Genomic DNA, 18,041 nt, shown 5'->3' on the forward strand with positions numbered 1-18,041 from the left:
CAGTGTTAGTTTTATCTGCCACGTATTTGAAAAAGCTTTTTCTGTTATCCTTGACCCCTCTTGCCAGGTTTAATTGTAACAAGGCCTTAGCTTTCCTAGTTGCCTCTCTGCACCCTCTGACAACAGCCTTATATTCTTCCCCAAGTGGCCAGCTCCTCCTTCCATGATCTCTAAACTCCCCTCTTCCACATGAGCTTACCCATCAGCTCACTGTTTAACCATGCATGACTGGATTTGTAGAGATAGTTATCCATAATAAGAACCAGACTGAAACTGTCAATATACCTTTTGATACCTTTATTTGCTTCTGAAAGAGTAAAACTAAAAAGGTGTGGAGAATGAATTACCACCGCACTGTATGTACTCAGAGAGATAATCCCCACAACAGTGCAACACTTTTTGGAGAACATTACTCCCTACCAAAAAAAGAGCACCTTTACAAGATCTGCTTTGCCAATAACCTCTGTGGTTGAAGATGTTTGCACAGATCGAGTCTTCGTATTAGGCATTTAAAAAACAAAATATAATTTTAAGACAGGAAGAAGAGAATGTTTCAGCCAGCTGGTCATTTATTACATAATTTATTCCACATCATTAAATTGTTCTACTCAGTTGCTGTAGAGTCTGACTTTGGTTGAAGATAAATCCAAGTACTCATCTAAAAAACATACACTGTGACAACTGTCTGAATACAAATGGAAAGTGATGAAAAAGTAATCTGTACAAAGAATTTGAGTTACAGTTTCAACATTAAATAGAAAAATAATTACGTTTGAGAAGTCATGTTCATTTAGCTCCACAATTACAGAAGGTGCGTATTGTCGAGGGTTAAGATTGCGGGGTGACAATAAAACCCTGGCAGATGTATTGTTGACCCCCTCTCCCCGCCCCCACTTCCCCTTCCCTCTTCCCCCTTTCCACTAAGGAGAGGCGATTGGGAGGAAAAGAAGGACAGAGTGTAGAGAGTTGGAAAAAATTAAAGATGTTTTACTAATGCTACTAATAAGAATAGAGAAAATAATACAAAATATACAAAACCAATCTTGAAAGTCTCAGCAACTGCAGAACCGGCAACCAAAGTCCTAGATTAGACTCTGCAGCCAATCGGAGCTGGATTCAGTCTCCCACTAGGCCTCAGTTCGCAGGGACGACTAGCAAGGTCCTCTTCTAATGTCGGCCATAAGCAGAAGGGAAAAGGGCAAAAAGGGCATAAAGGGACGAGATCCTTGTGATCTCCCACTTTTATATGAAGTATTCACGTGAATGGAATGTTATACACAGTTGGTCAGTTTCTTGGTCTCTTGTTTCTCGTCGCCCCTCTCACGAGATGTCCATCTGTGCTTATCAATAAGTTTGCATTCCATTGCTAGGTTTACCAAAACATGTGTCTGGTTCTCCAGGAAAATGCAGTTAATATGAAGGCTTTAGCTGACAGGCAAATTCACTAAAAGAGAAACTTGTTTTTAGCAAAACCAGGACACGTATAAAAAGGTAAATTAATCTATTCTATATGGTTTATAATGTACAAAATCTTTTTGATAATGTCTAGATTCGTAAGATATGATCATGAATGACACTCAAGAAAAAAGAGGAATGTATCATACTTCAAATAGTAAAGCTTTGCGTTACTGATGCAGTAGTGAGTATTCCAGCCACAAATACTTGATTATTTTTCCACAGAAAATTAGGAAATTCAGAAATATTTCATTCATTTACCATAGAAGTAGATTCTTTATAATATGTATTTAATCAAATGTAAGATTCCAGATGCCAAGAAATTTTTCAAGCCTGTTTTTTTATGAGGTAACATATGCCCCTCTCCTGTTTTTCTGTTTGGTGGTTTTTTGTTTTTGTTTTTTCTTTTATTAGTGGGAGGAAACTTATTATGAGACATGCACATTTTACCATTGATAAAATATTAATTTTCAGAGTCTATTACATACAGAATGAAATACCCAATAGTGATGGACATCATCACAATCACTCTGTCAAGTCAGCTCAAGCTTTAAGCTGAACTCAACCCTGAATTACCTAATCATCCATGCTACTCATGTTTGCTTTTTTTCTCTCTTTGCTGCTAGTTAAACACAGATCTTCAGGTGTGGACTCTCATGTGCTCAGCAGGAACCTGACCTGTACTTGAGTTCTAATTTCAGGGACTGTATTGACCATGCAGGGGCGATCTGGTGTGGTTATGCCTTTGACTCAAACACAACTGCAAGAAACAGTTATCCTGGACAACACACAAGTAACCTTAAAACCCTGAGCTGCTTGACTTTTCTTTTGGCTTTGGTGAGAAGTTACATCCTAAAACTGAGACAAAAGCACAAGAGTCGTCTATCACAAAAGTTCAGTTGCCTGTTATAAAATAAGAGCAACCCAAAGCAATTTCTCAAAGGACACCACCAGCACTCATAAGAGGTCATCCTCACATTGTGGGCTACTTCCTCCACTACAAGAACCAAGTGTTTAATTTTTACACAAAGCAAAACCTGAAGGTTTGCCATACATTTTTACAAAAGTTATTTACATGTTTAGATTTTTGTTGCATTATTAAAATTTTTAAAGGCCCAAAGATCTTTGTTTTAAATATACTCAGGTGTTTAAAAGTTATATTTTTAATTTGTTTTTAAAGGAAGTGAAGATGCTGGCACTGAGTATACCAAGGAATATACACACATTTCCAGATATTACATAAGACTGAAATATTAATATTTTAAGTATTCAGCACACAGCTATCTTTACTCAACTGACCACAACACGAGCCTTAAACATTTATTTCTATCTTTACAATAAACACATGTATATTGTAGTTTTCAAGCTGAATACACATCTGAAATGCAATAAACTGATTCTGACAGGACATGGAAGAACTTATATGAATCAGAGCCTCAAGAGAAACAGAAAATGTGAGAGCTGAATACAGAGAAATTAAAAAAAAAAAAAAAGATAAGTTATCAAATGTAATTCTTTGCAGAAACTTCAGCCTCTTCTATGAGCATACTGAAATCAGTTTTCTTACAGCTGCAGTAGATAAAAGTCATCAGTGCTGAATGCTGGAGAAGAATCACATTCCTACTGCTCAGCTGATCACTTCCACTCCATGTTGGAGAGAGGTAGAAGACAAAGGGCTATAAGAGGTAGAAGACAAAGGGTTTCAAAGTATGAACAACACAATTGGATGACAAGATCATTTTTGAGCACAAGACTACAATTGGATGACAAGATCATTTTTGAGCACAAGACTACAAAGCAAATAAATGTAGAGGACAAAGCCCCAAAAACTTCCAATAGCTTCTGTCTTGCTATTTAAATGTATCTTAAAAAGAAAAAAAAAAAAAAGACACAAGAGACTTCAAGTTTTCATTCCACCTAGAGCCAGTTGCCCAAGACCATGTCCAGAGAGTGTTTGAATATGTTCAAGGTGGGAACACAACTAATGTTGCCTTGGAATATGACCATAGCAATCTTCAAGTGCATGTTACAGTTTTTTTCAGTGGGTGTAACCCAATACTCTCCCAAATCCATATGTGCTTATGGTTTTGGTTGTGCTCAGATTACTTTGATTAAATTAATTTCTATATAAGTTACATTATATATTGAAGAATCTTGATTACTTTATCCATCCAGAAAACTCTATATTTCACATTTATTTTACAGGACTAGAGCCATTTTTTATTCCAGTGTATCATCTTACTGTATGTTAAACAAGTCTATGTGTAAATATTTCATGATGTAATTTTATATAGATCACAAACAATACTGAGTGTACTTCAACAAAACAACTTGCGTGAAATCTGTAACAAAGGATACAAAGATGTGATTTTCATTCTATAGCTGTCAAAAGTAATGTCAAGGTTTTCAGTATTTTAGGCTCATTAACTAGTATGATCATGATTTCAATTCATTTCCTTGAAAAAAAAGACTATGTTAGAATATCAAAACAGTGACACACACACAGAAGAACAGTGAACAGTAAAAGCTAAATCTGCCAGAAGATGTTTCAACCTGACTAGTGTAATAGATATCAAATTTGTAGCTGGCTATATTATGGATTGAGAGGATTCAATGTAGTGAGTCCACATTACTGAATTTTCTTACAATTGTCACGTTCTTTTTGCTCATGTTTTCCAACACAAGAGTCCATTTCTAGTTGTTATGCCTAATTTACACCAAGAACTACTGTGCTGTACCCCTGAAACAAGAGGACAGGAGACACACTGAATAATACAAACCTGAAACCAGTATTATGAGTAATCTCCCTTACTGATTATTGCTGAAAGTCAAAGGTCAGAACTGAACTGGCTTGCCTGTCACAAAGCTGTTCAACATGCTAGACAATGCCTAGACATGCTGTTTACACATGAGCAGCTCTTGTTAATTTTGCTATGCTCATTTGTCATTTGTATTATAATTATTTTCTTGTGTAACTGCAGTTATTAATTTCATAAAATTGAAAATGCAAGAATTACCACATTATTGTCTACACATTCTCATTTTTCTGTATAATTTTTTTAGTCCTCTCTTGAAATAATTTTTGTTACATTTCTGTCTTTGCATTATAAATAATTTTGTATTGTTCTGCTCTGTTCCTGAAAAATAACTCTCGAATGGTTTTTAAAAGGTTTAACATACACACAGAGAAAGGAGGTACTCAGAAAAGATAGATCAGAACTACTTGCTTGTCTATGACAAGCTGCCTGGAAACAAGCCCTTGACTTTTACAACTGAACCAGTGCCGATGGTAGTAGGAAAGAAAAGCCAGTGCCCTACATGTGTCTATAGGTATAATATTTACATATCACTCCCAAAACTTATGTAGTTATAAATGCTGTATTAACATCTTTATGAAGTAGTTTAATTTTAGTTTGATACTTCCCCCCCTTTTTTTAGCTGCATTAGAAAACATGCACCTCAATTTTTATTTCCCTCAAAAAAAATGTTTCACATTGACAATACATTAATGTGTAAAGGATCAGCTGAGTTGATAGGAAACAGTGGGTGGTCTTGGATATGGTTGTGAGAAGTTTCATATAGATGTTTAAAATTAAGTTACTAACAGTAATATGGTTTAAAGAGGCCTCCTGCAAAGCCCTGCACTGGGGCAATTTTAATCCCAGTTGTGCTATCACTTGCTTGGTGGCCTTAGAAAAATGGAATGAGGTCATTGTTTTCTTTCTTCTTCTCCTCTCCTCCCAGACAGCCAACATGGGCTTAATTTGGAGACATGCATCTCCTAAAGCTCAGAGTATGTATGAGCTAATTAATATAAAATACTATGAAAAATATTTAAAAATATAGGTTACTAATGCCAACTTAAATACGTGAAAAGGAAATACAGAAGACAAAACACTAATGTGCAAGTAAATGAACCCTCTCTGTATCAAAAAAACCTCAGGAATACTATTGTTTAGAGATCTGTCATCAAAATAGTCCCGATTTAGTGGAAAAAAAAAAAATAAACCCCATAACAAAGTTATACTACAATAGAAGGAAGAGCATAGATATTAGAGCTAACAAAAAAATTTACTTTTTAGTAATAAAGGGAAAGTTCTTTTGTCATCTACATAATATTTTTAGTTGTTTCTATTAATATTCAGCTAAAATACAGACCACAAGAGAGGTCAGCTTAGCTTTTATTGTCAAATTATTTGAAGAGCAGAAATTTCAGGTTATAAAAGCTGCTGTTTTTTCCTCCTCATATCACACAGTTTCAAATAAAGCAAATCCTTAGTAAATTATACACAGAAGAATTGCCTCCATTTCTCCCATCTCCATTCCAAAGTTGTGTACTTGTCTATTACATTGTTTCAGGCTTTCAGAGAAGTTCTGGGGGTTTCACAAGAATCTGAAACTAGACCATTTAAAAAATGTCAGCTTCATTTAAAAAGTGTTTTTAAAAAATTATTCAAAGTTGTCAGAACATGTTTGCTTACCTCCAAATTTACTGAGGAAATGACTCAAAATTTGTAAAGCATTTTTGGTTGGAAAAGGACTTAAAGATCACTGAATCTGACTGTTAAGTTAGCACTGCCAAGTCCAGCTCTAGACCACGTCCCTAAGAACCTTATCTACACATCTTTTAAACACCTCCAGGGATGTCGACTCAACCACTTCCCTGGGCAGCCTGTTCCAGTGCTTGACAATGCTTTTAATTAAGAAAATTTTCTTAATACACCATCTAAACCTTCCCTGGTGCAACTTGAGGCCATTTCCTCTCATCCTGTTGATTGTTACTTGGAAGAATAGAGAAGATTTATTGTTCCTGTGTACTTCCCCCAACAAATTTAGTCTAATCTTCCCTTCGGTCATGTCCTATCTACAGAATAAGAACTAAGGTCATTAGTAGTAGACCATTAATTTAGTCAATTTTGATGACAAAACTGTCATGGTCACTTCCCCATTCAGCTGTTTCTGCTGCTGTTTTGGTGTGACCAGGATGTAAAGATTTAAAGTCTCCAGGTAAGCAAAATTCAGCTTATCCCTAAGCTTTCGAAAAAAATATTATATCATCTTGCCTCATTCAAGTGCAGGTATTAGAGAGCTCAGGACAATACCCCCTCCCCCCAAGACATTGCTGGCCATGGTGGCTCAGAGGGATATGTGTGGTCAGCAAGGGTGATTTCAGACAACACCCCTCTCAGACTAACAAAGCAACTGTAAGGTGAGATGCTGTCGGAGCTGTGCAAAGCAGGGTACTCACTTTCACACCAGTGCTCCAACTGCTTATCCAGAGGGAGAGGAAGGCCACTGTCCTACTACTTACTACAAGTGCCCTACACCTACCAACAACTAATTTAGATGTGCATTCACTTTGTACATTTATCCATGGTCAATGAGACATGCTCTCAAAACTCATATGTTCATGCAGAATTTTGTGTTTCTTAAACAAGAATACCTCACTAGATTAGAAAAGAGTTCTTTCTAGAGATTCTTTCTATCTAACCCATTGATTACATTCAGACTCAAAAATGAAAAAGCTTTGCTAACATTCTTCATTTAGTTTGCAAATCAGCCAGAGTTCTTATCTGTTAGTTACATATTCATACCACATATGCATCATAGAGACAGATATACTTGCTATCTGAAAACTGATAATATTCACAAGACCCACAAGTTCAAGTGGTGTTTAATATATATACCACAATATATTAGATGTTTTTAAAATGTTTAATTTATCATTTAAAGTTATCTCAAACACACAGAAATCACAAGGTATAGTTATGAGTTTGATGAAGTATCATTCAATCAAGTGCTCCCATTTCACAAGTTAATGTAAAACTGCTTGCTAAAGTAAATAGTCTAGCAACCAGAATCAGAGATAAGACTGCAACTATCTCCCACAAGGAGTTTGTTCTCAGGTCTACTTTTTTTTTTTTTTTTTTTTTTTTTTTTAATAAATTCTCAAAATTGTTTTCAACTCCCCTTAATTTTCCTTCCTATACTAGACAGCTCTGCCCCTCTACCATATGGAAACATTAATCCTTCCTACAGTTCAGTTTCTAGTTTAAGTCATTACGAATACTTCAAACATTTCTCTTGTATAGAATCTGGTTTGTTTTGTCTTGTCAGTTAATACAAAGAAATATATATATTGTATTCCTTGTTCTTCTAGCAACTAGATAATGTTCTGCAAATCTCAAATAACTAGATAATCTCAAATAACCAGATAACCTTCCGCAAATCTCAATATTCAGTAATCAAAATTAAAAATTCAGATTTCAGATTTCAAATCTAGAGATTGTGATTGCTCCCCAGGAGCAATTAATACTGAGTGCTATCACACATTGAATTGCATTCCTTTTTTGAAATTCTGTGTTTTTTTCCATCCTCATTGATCTGAATTTCTATGCTATGCACAGTCTACTGCTGGCTTAACTCCCCTTACTGTGTCCTTTATTTTCCCTGAAAGTAGTTTTTCCAAAATGATCAGTTTTGAAGGCAGGTGCCAATCTGATGTGCTGAAGTCTTCAGCTACTGGGAACAAAGTTGTTTCAGACTTTAACCTTAGAGATGCATTAATACATCACAACGATCTAACACAGCCTGCTTTTCAGGAAGCTCAGCATTATACTCCTGCATTATACAATGCCAAAGCAGCTGAAAGTGTGGGCACTGATCTCCTCACAATGAGAGGACTACGCATGGATTTTCCTTACCTATCATTGAAGCTATCATATAGAGCTACCTATAACCTCCTTTGCTTAAGTCACCTTGCTTGGAAGAATGTCCAAAATACTAGTCTTTCAAATTATGAAGCTTTTCCCAATTTCCTTTCCTGAAATTTTTGCTTTGCTGTATTGGTGACTTGGCTTTGATGACTGAATGATTTCAGCATTAATAGTTTTCAACATTTTCATCTTTTACTCTGAAAAAGTGAAGTACTTGTTGAAGTAAACTGTTACCATATCAGTGGACTGCTTAGTATGTTCTAGAAGTTTTCAAACTTCTGTTCTTTCCTGTTCAGAAGTTTAGTAGATAAGTCCTGTCACCTTTTGGAACTTTCAAAAACCTGCATGAAACAAGTGCAAGAATTAAATTTCAGTTTATATCCAGAATCTCTTCATATAAGCTTTTAAAGTACTCTGCACACATATTGATCAGAATTGTATATCCACAGCACACAGAAGTATATGCCAGGAAAACTAGTAATGTTCAGCAGGCTATCACAAGTGTAAAATTTCAAGCAGCAAACAGACAAGATTTGCTTTTAATCACTCTGTGGACTTGCTGAGTAAAAGAGTGGAAAAAAAACCCAATTAATATACTGTAGAAATATACTATAGAAATATGCTATAGAAAGGGAAATTAATAATTCCATGTAAAGAAACAACCACTTTATATTTTAAAAACATATTTTACTCATACATTTAAGCTAGATATCAAGCACGCAATTTATACATGCTGGACACAAGGTCAACATAATTTTCCTAGTAAGGCAGAGAAATTTCTGTATGCTACAAACAGCTTGAAGAATATGTGTAATGATCAAAACACACACGGTACTTTGGAAAATAGTTCTCAACCTTCTTTGAGCTCAAACTAGAAAGTACCAGATTTCTATGTATTCATAACCCCCAGTAAGTACCACAGCCCTTGATAAGGTTTGAAAACAAATAGCGTTGTAACAGAGTTTCTTTCATACTTATATGAATGCAAATTAACTTACACATTTCACAGGAATTATTTAGTAGGAGAAACAGGAAAGGATTAAGGGAAGCCAGATCATCAGGACTTTGGTTACTGTAATGGAAAGTTAGAAAGGTCTTTGCCTTCTGAGTAAATTATTTATCAGACAATTTAGTGATCATTAACAGCTTAACTGCTCAGATAGCACTTGCATACAACTCTATTAAATAGAAGTTTGCAGAAATAATGATAGTTTAATTTACAGTGAATAACCTAAGGAAAAATAGCTTAGCTTATCAGTGTCACTACTACAGGGCTCTGATTTTATTTATTCTAGATAGCAAAGTGTGCTGGTTCCATTAAAAATAAAAAAGACAGATAATTTAGTTACTCCATGGAATTTAAAGCAAGGAAGGAGTCGCTGTTATGAGAATATAATTTGTCTTCCAGTAGGAAATGTTGTAGAGCAAGAGATGCTGAGCAAATACTGTTTGCAGAAAGCAGTATCACAATAAATCATGATGCCCAAAAGGGTAGCACTAACTGCAAACGCCATACACTTTGGCTGAACACACATGTTCTACATAGCTATCAGCAGCTTAGGTCAGTCAGACTCAGAGCTTTTTTTCTTCCTTTAAACCAAAGAGACAGACACTGAATATGCAAGAACATAAAAATAGATATATAAATAGTTCAATACCCAAAACACATTTATTTGCGTTTTACTAAATCTAATTTCTATTTTCATTCTTTATTATAAACGCCACACTGGGAAGATAATGCTATTAAACATAATATGAGGAAACACAGTTCTAGTATAGTTTTTAAATATTAAAAAGATGTAAATCAAAAAGCCATGAACCCTACATTAATTGATGACTAATACATTAATATACTGCCTAAGCAGGATATCCCTTGATCTTTAAAATTTGATTTAGAGTTTCAGATTAGTTCCAGATTATTTTGACCCAAAGTTAACTTGTTCATTTTCGTGTAAACAAATAACAGTTTTCACGTTTTGTCCTCATAAAAGGCGATGAGGTTGGTCAAGCACGACGTCCCCTTGGTGAAGCCATGTTGACTGCCTCTAATGACCCTCTTCTCCTTGATATGCCTTGAGATGGCACCAAGGATGAGTTGTTCCATCAACTTTCTAGGGATAGAGGTGAGGCTGACTGGTCTATAGTTACCTGAGTCATCCTTCTTGCCCTGATAAAGACTTTTTGAAGACTGCAGTGACATTTGCTTTCCACCTTAGTTTTCCTAGTTGCCTCCCTACATTCTCTGACAACAGCCTTATATTCTTCTCAAGTGGCCTTCCATGATCTGTGAACACTCCTCTTTCACTTGAGCTTGCCCAGCAGTTCCTTGTTTAACTAAGCAGGTCTCCTGGCTCCCTTCCTTGACTTCCTACGTGTTGGGATGCTCTGATCTTGAACTTGGTAGAAGCAGTCCCTGAATGCTAACCAACTATCTTGGGCCCCTTTACCTTCAAGCAGCCTTGCCCATGGGATTTTCCCTAGCAATTGTTTGAAAACGCCAAAGATTTCTCTGCTGAAGTCCAGGGTTGCAATTCTGCTAGGTATTCTCTGCCTGACACATTAAATCCGTAACTCTACCATCTCATGGTCCCTGCAACCAAGACAGCCCCCAGCCTTTACTGCTTCAACAACCCATAATGAAAATTATATTTTTGCTCAACAGCTCAGGGTTAGGGAATCAATGATGAAAGACAGAGATATGGATCCACTGCTTAAATAGAGATAGCAATTCACAACATCCAGACCCCCCAATTTGCATCTAAATAATCTAATTTTCAAGCTACATTATGATATATTTTCAGACAGCTTGATAACATTGTTTATTGAGTCCATTCCACCATCTAAAACGGGCTGCAACAAGTAAATCATCAGCAACAGGAACCAAGACAGCTCTTCAACTTTCTGTACAAGATCTAGCATATTTCTTTAGGTCTACAATATACCCTAAAAACAATGGTTACCAGCAAATTCTAGATGACTTCTACTGAGCTCAGTAAATATGACTAGGAAAAACAAGTTTGTACATGTGATAACACCAATTTATCTGCATAAAACTTACCAAACTGTTCACATACCTATTCTACAGTGTTTAAGGACACACCAATTGATCTGGAACCTTTTAGGAACATATCATCTCATTCCCAATTCAATAAATGGTTGAAAATCTGAGGAAACTAGAAAAAAAAAAAAAGTTTAAAGAAGTGGAGCAACCAGATATTTTTCTAATCCAACTCCCAAGCTGCAAAATATTTTAAAAACTGCACGGGAAGAGAAAATAACTGTTTTAAATTTCTTTTCCTGCACTTAAATAATTATAAGAACACCCACATGCAGCTTAGAATTGGGCTGATAAAAGCAGCAGTGATTTCTATGGCAGTTTAGAAAGAGAAAAATATTCTATGCTTCACCCTCAAATTAAGGCAAATTTTTAAAGCCATTCAAAAGGAGCAGAGTTTTTCAAAGCTTTCCTGATATTGTTTCAGTCCCTCAATACAGCCTTGTGATGCCTTTTAAAACTTTGATTTCATTCTTATTCTGAAAGCAAAGGCTTTTTCTTACTACGTTTCTCCTGATTTTTTTTTCTTCACTGAAGTAGCTAAACTCCATAATGTATAAGGAAATAACAATGATTGGTGAATGAAATATTAAAGTGTGGGGTTTTTTACTTATTTGTCCCTTATACTGCTCAGTTACTAGAGGATCCCACTGTTGTCTGGGTTGGATGATGGGATGAGCTTAAGAGTTGACAAGTGGCAGAACTATCCTTTTGTGACCAGCCTGGACGCACTGTGAATCCTTGGCATAGGCTACCTCAGAAAAGATAACTGAAGGACCCTAGAGGATAGTAGGCCTCTGGTGTAGCCACTGTGGATGCAGAGAAAGTTATACACTTGTCTTCCTTGTCCAGCCTCTTGGATGATCCTTCTGTTGTGGGCTGGCTGCATGTCAAAGAACAAGAAGTGCCAATTGCTATCATGACAGTGCACTGTCAGCAACATCTCAACAACTGCAGCTCCCTTGTTCCCAACCTCAAGCTGATTTGTCAACCTGAGAGCAGAGGCGTGATCAGCAACACTCAATCATTCTTTAATAGTGCCATTTGGGTTGCAAAAAGGATTGTAGTGGGTTGACTCCAGCCAGCAGTCAAGCACCATACAGCACTTGCTCACTCTTTGCTGTGGGATGGGAAGAAAATAGAAAGGCGACAAAAAGGCTTATGGATTGAGATAAAGACTACTGAATGAAGCAAAAGTTACACAAGCAAGCAGGCAGTTGTCCAGTCACTTCCTGGAAAGCAGGGCTTCAACACACATTAATGGTTACTTGGGAAGACAAATGCTATAACATTCCTCTTTCATCTTTCTATTCCTGATTTTTTATTTCTGAGCATGACGCCATGGGGTTTGAAATATCCTTTTGGTCAGTCCTGTCTGTGTACCCTCTAGAATTCTTGCCTACCCTCTTCCTACTCACTGCAGGGTCAGTATGGAAAAAAGGGAAAGCCTTGACACTGCTCAACAACAGGTTAAAAAAAAAAAAAGTGTGTTAGCGACACTATTTTATTCACAAATGCAGAACACAGCACCATAAATTCTGCTATGAAAAAAGGTAACTCCATCGTGGCCAGGCCTGGCATAGCTGCATAAGTATAGTTTTCATGATCCTGGAAATCTTCAGAACTGCTTGTAATAACTACAAGATATCAATTATCAATTAATTCTGATATTCATCACAATTTTAAAAGCGAAAAATAATAAAGCTTACTTGAACACATATGTGCAGTAATAGGCTGAAGGGATTAACTGTAGCTTCCACCTACATGCAGGACAGAAACATTGAAGAATTCCTTGAGAAAACAATATATACATATTAGGGTTTTTTTCCTACTTTAGTAAGTTTCCATTAACTCCAGCAGACCCCAAATTTTTGTTTCTTCATCATTACACAATAATTTTAAGAATTCACTATTGATGAAGAAAAACATCCTTATCAAATACTCAGCATGCAGTTTGATTGAAAGTAATTAAAATAAATTAAAATTTTACCTAGAAGAATTTTCCTTTGGGGAAAAACAAAAACAAAACAAAACAAACAAACAAAACAAAACAGAAAAAAAAAAAAAAAAAAACCAACAAAAAGCTCTATGAAAAAAACATGTCAGAAATCTTGTACAAAATGAGGTAAGTCTATCCTTCATACACATAATTGTGTATTTTCCTCATCTATGTTTAAAAAAAAGTGCATATCACAGTCCTTTGAGCTGCTTTTTGAGGTGATTCATGCAGGTTGTGTTGTTGATGTACATGTGTTTACAGTTGAGTTGTGAAAAAAGCTTGGTGGTTTTATCATTTTCCTAGGAGCTTATGATTAGGAAATCAAGTTTATTTCTGCTACAAAACACAAATTATCTTTTAAATGCTGCTAGGCAGCTGTATATTTTACATGGTATTTTGTTCCTTTATCATTCCCATAAAACAGCTGAAGTCCTACTGTCAAACTTTCTGATGTTTTATTTTCTTTTTCTATTCATAGTGTATATGCCATTTCAAATATTGAAGTGTTCAAAAGACTTAGAAATGTGTGGTTTAATTTCAAAGAAAAGCAGTTTTCTTTCAGAGAAGAAAATCTATTTAATCTATCTACTGCTACAATATTTTGGGTTATGGTATTTATTAGTATGCTCTCTATTATAGTATGTAGTCAAAAACATTATATAAATCTAGTGTAAATAAATAAATGTAAAAATATTCATTATTTAACAGCTAAATCCTGGAAAAGGATGAGAGGAAGATGAGACCTGAGGATTCAACAGTTTAAATATGCAAAAGGTTACTGAAAAATTGAAAGGAGTCACATCCATTTGTTCATTGGACAAATATAACAGCATATTTAAACTTTAGGAAAAATCTCACAACCCAGACAGACAGTGAAAACTGCAGGAGAAGAGATTGCATGCAAGAAGGGTTAATAGGCATTGGAGGGGTTGGGTTGGTTCTTTTGCAAGTGTTAAAGTACAAGAAATATTCAAGGGATTATATAAAGGAATATCCAGCTCTGTGCTGAAACCCACAAAATAAACTGACTAAATTAAGCCTCTCCTCCATCAGTCTTTAGTAGTACATTGTGTCAAACTAGGAGAACTTTCCTAGTTCATGGGTAGGATATATCTAGACACCTTAATTGTCAAAATCATCTTCCATAAAAGACAACTGACAAAAAAATCTGTCAGGAAGGCATGAGTCCAAGACCAAAGCCAAAAACAGCATTTCAGAACCTGCTTCTTGTTTGAGAGGAACTTCTTGACAGCTCCTTCACTCATGTCACTGAAGACATTTCAAGATTTTGTTTTTCCTTAATCCTTCCAGGTTTGGAAAAGAAACTGTAAATTGAAAGCAAAAAAAGCTGTTCCAACAATATCAAAAGAGGAACTGGCAGACAGCAGTAGGATCTTCCTCTGTATCTGACCCCTTTCTGACCCTTTGTTTGCTCCCATTTTGTATGTTGTGCTTTCCCCTACTCCTGGCACTTTTCAGCTTTGCTATGATTTTTTAATTTTTTTTTAAAACACACTATCGTCCCTCCAGAATAGAAAACATTAGAAAAACTCTGTATGTATTTTGCCCAAGTTTTTTGACAAATACAGTTCTTCTGATATAACTTGATAACATTAAAGATATTTTGCTATTCTTTACTCACAGAGTACAGAGTCCTTGAATTCAAAGGTCTGTTGAGTTGATCTGGAGATTCATAGCACTGTTATCTTTTTTTTCAACATTTTTCAACCCAACAGAGTTAATCAAGCTCTGCTTTCATTACAGATACTGAAGTTGTTTTCAAATTCTGAAATATCAATCAGTTAAAACAGTATAATGAAGACTGGACTCCAGAAATATATAACATTATTATATATAATTATGTTTATGTATAATATGTTTATGTTTAATATGTATATGTATATGTAAAATATGTTTATGTATGATGTGTTTATGTATAATTATGGTTTACAGATTTTATCTTCAGTTACTGCTGCAGGCAAAAATACTGTGAAGATTGAAATGCTGGAAATGTTTTAGGTAAGTTTTTAGGAAATCAAAATGAAGATAAGCAGCTCATGAAGCCCACATGTTCAGAAATATGAATATTAACCTTTTAAACGTAAGTAATTTCCAAGTAATCCAAGGTAAGGCACTAAAAGAACTGAAGGCTCTCAGCTGCTAATTCTTTCCATCATGTGATATTCTGTTCAAAGAGTTTTCATCAGATTTTTGGAAAATATTTCTTTGTGACAAACATTTTGAAATCTCAAACAATATATATGCAGTTAGAACTGACTGATAATAACCTTAACTGATTGAAAACTGTTTAGCAACTAGATTATATTTCAGTACCAGGAGAGGTTTCCTGGACAAAAAGTACTTGAAATACAACAAAATAAGCTGTTATGACTGCTTAACATAGGACTCTCAAAAGATTAATACTTCCCTGCTTATCAAAACTTTTAGTACTTATATTCAAAGACCACAGTCAGCCTTCCAGGGAAGGTATTTCTGTTTTAAGCACAAGTTACATTTTTGGGTTTTTTTTGAGCTAACATGGGAAGTAGAGTTGTCAGCTACTTCTCTATATATTTTACAACAAAACAAAAATAAAACAGAAATAATAAGTTGAGGCCTAAGAGTATTTCAGATTATTGCTTTGGTGGGAACATTAATTCTGTTGTGTATGTAACCTTACATTATGATTATTTCATTTTCCTCACAGAACTTATGCATGGCACATAAAAAGTGTATATATAAATCCCAAACCAAACAATCAGACACTCCCTACTTCTAAGTACTTGTTATTTGGCTGTGTTCTGTCATACATAACTGAATCTGTTACACTTGTACAATATTTTAAGGGGAGTGCATAGCAAAGCTTGATTATATAAAAAAATACTTCTTTTCTTCTATCCATAAAACAACATATTTTTCTTTATCTTAACACATAATTAAAATTTATACTGTTAAGGAATATAACAGTTCATGTAATTGTTTTAGAGATATTAGTGTTCAGGCAGTTTTGGAAGCATTAAAATGGATATTACTTGAATACAGAAAAACAAATATGTCCCTCTGTCTGAAGAGTAAACTGTACTAAAGAATTCTTGCCTCTCGCCATCATGAGTGTATAAAATAAATGCAATGAAATGAGGATCATGATGTGAATAAAACAGTACTATAGCTGTGAACGTTGCAGTGAAGAGGTACCGTTAACTGTTCTGATTTATACAGAGGTTGATATATCTTGACTTCCCTTTCCAGAAAGCTTTTTCTTTCACTAACATAGAACGAACAAACTTAAAACAATTCCTATAGTTCCATAGAAAAGTAGTCAGCACTTTGTCTTCTTTCTCTGTTTAGCTTTGTATTTTGAACACCATAGTTTAATTATTTGTAACAGAAGCCACTGTTTCCTTATTTATGTTTTGCAAACAAACAATAATTTGCCTCAGGCCTAAGAGTTGGTCAGATTTTTTTTTTTCTTATTAAGCTCCAAGGCTGGAAAACAGCTCTCAGGCCAGACCCATGAGAAAGTGTGTAACTATATAAGTAAATGTGTTCTGTATTCTACCAGCTGTCCTTCTAGTCTCTTAGGCCACAATCACAAGGGCAGAACTGTGAGTGAAGAGGTAATTTCTCAACTTAGTTATTCCAGCAGTTTTGAGGCCTGTGACAGACAGTATTAGAACAGTTTGAAAATTTATTGAAGATCTAGGACAGGACTATTGGAGCAAACAGAGGTGCTGTAGGAAATAAGAATTCAAGTCACTGCTGATTGCATATTAAATGTCAGTCAACACATATATACTCTTGCATAATCTTTGTTGTTTGTTTTTCTTCCCCTTTTCCGATACTTACAGACATTGAAGCAGTTGTCTGAACTACAGATATAGCACATAAGCCTCTACTGAATAGATAAGCCATTGACAGCTACTGGAGTTAAAGGAATTGTGTTTTACTGGGAGAAGTAAGTATACAGAGTCTTCATTGTCATGCAAAAGGAAAACACACCTGGATCAGACTGATTGGTTTTTCCATAAATGCAGCTGCAAGTAACTTTGGAAATCATACTGTAATTGCACACTTGATGAGAGCAGAGGAAGCAAAAATATTGTGTTTTATACTCCTATCTATTTAGACTCAGCAGCAACATGCTCAGTCTCTGGGAAAATTAAAAAAAAAAAGAAAAAGAAAAAGAAAAAGAAAAAGAAAAAGAAAAAGAAAAAGAAAAAGAAAAAGAAAAAGAAAAAGAAAAAGAAAAAGAAAAAGAAAAAGAAAAAGAAAAAGAAAAAGGAAAAGGAAAAGGAAAAGGAAAAGGAAAAGGAAAAGGAAAAAGAAAAAGAAAAAGAAAAAGAAAAAGGAAAAGGAAAAGGAAAAGGAAAAGGAAAAAGAAAAAGAAAAAGAAAAAGAAAAAGAAAAAGAAAAAGAAAAAGAAAAAGAAAAAGAAAAAGAAAAAGAAAAAGAAAAAGAAAAAGAAAAAGAAAAAGAAAAAGAAAAAGAAAAGACCTTTTTTCATTGAGAAGCTGTTAACTTTTCAGTGAGAAGTTGGTCTTAGATTGCTAATGCTGATGTTAACCTAATGAAAGCTTCTGTCTTTTGTATATTGGGAATAGCCATCTCTAAGGTTTGCACACCTCTTCTTTTTTTTTTTTTTTTTCCTGATCTTTGATCAAAAAATAAAAAGATATATAGATGTGTAAGTGTATTTAGTGGGCTACTAAAACCCAGACAAAGGTTTTATTTCTGTAAACAACTGCTTACCAAAGTCACCAGAGGAATTTGGAGATGCATGGGCAACTGTTAGTTTTTTCCAAATCAAAAACCTCTT

At 34.9% G+C, this 18,041-nt stretch overlaps 1 long non-coding RNA gene across 1 annotated transcript; it reads right to left on the minus strand.

The window, feature by feature from the left end:
- Positions 1-931: 931 nt before the first annotated feature.
- On the minus strand, positions 932-9,232 carry LOC135578345 (uncharacterized). Its single transcript, XR_010469859.1, has 3 exons — positions 9,170-9,232; positions 8,406-8,512; positions 932-3,131 (listed from the first exon to the last, which is right to left on the minus strand). It is a non-coding gene; the product is annotated as an uncharacterized LOC135578345 (long non-coding RNA).
- Between the last annotated feature and the right edge of the window lie 8,809 nt (positions 9,233-18,041).

This window comes from Columba livia, chromosome 1 (assembly GCF_036013475.1).
Source record: "Columba livia isolate bColLiv1 breed racing homer chromosome 1, bColLiv1.pat.W.v2, whole genome shotgun sequence".
Taxonomy (NCBI): Eukaryota; Metazoa; Chordata; class Aves; order Columbiformes; family Columbidae; genus Columba; species Columba livia.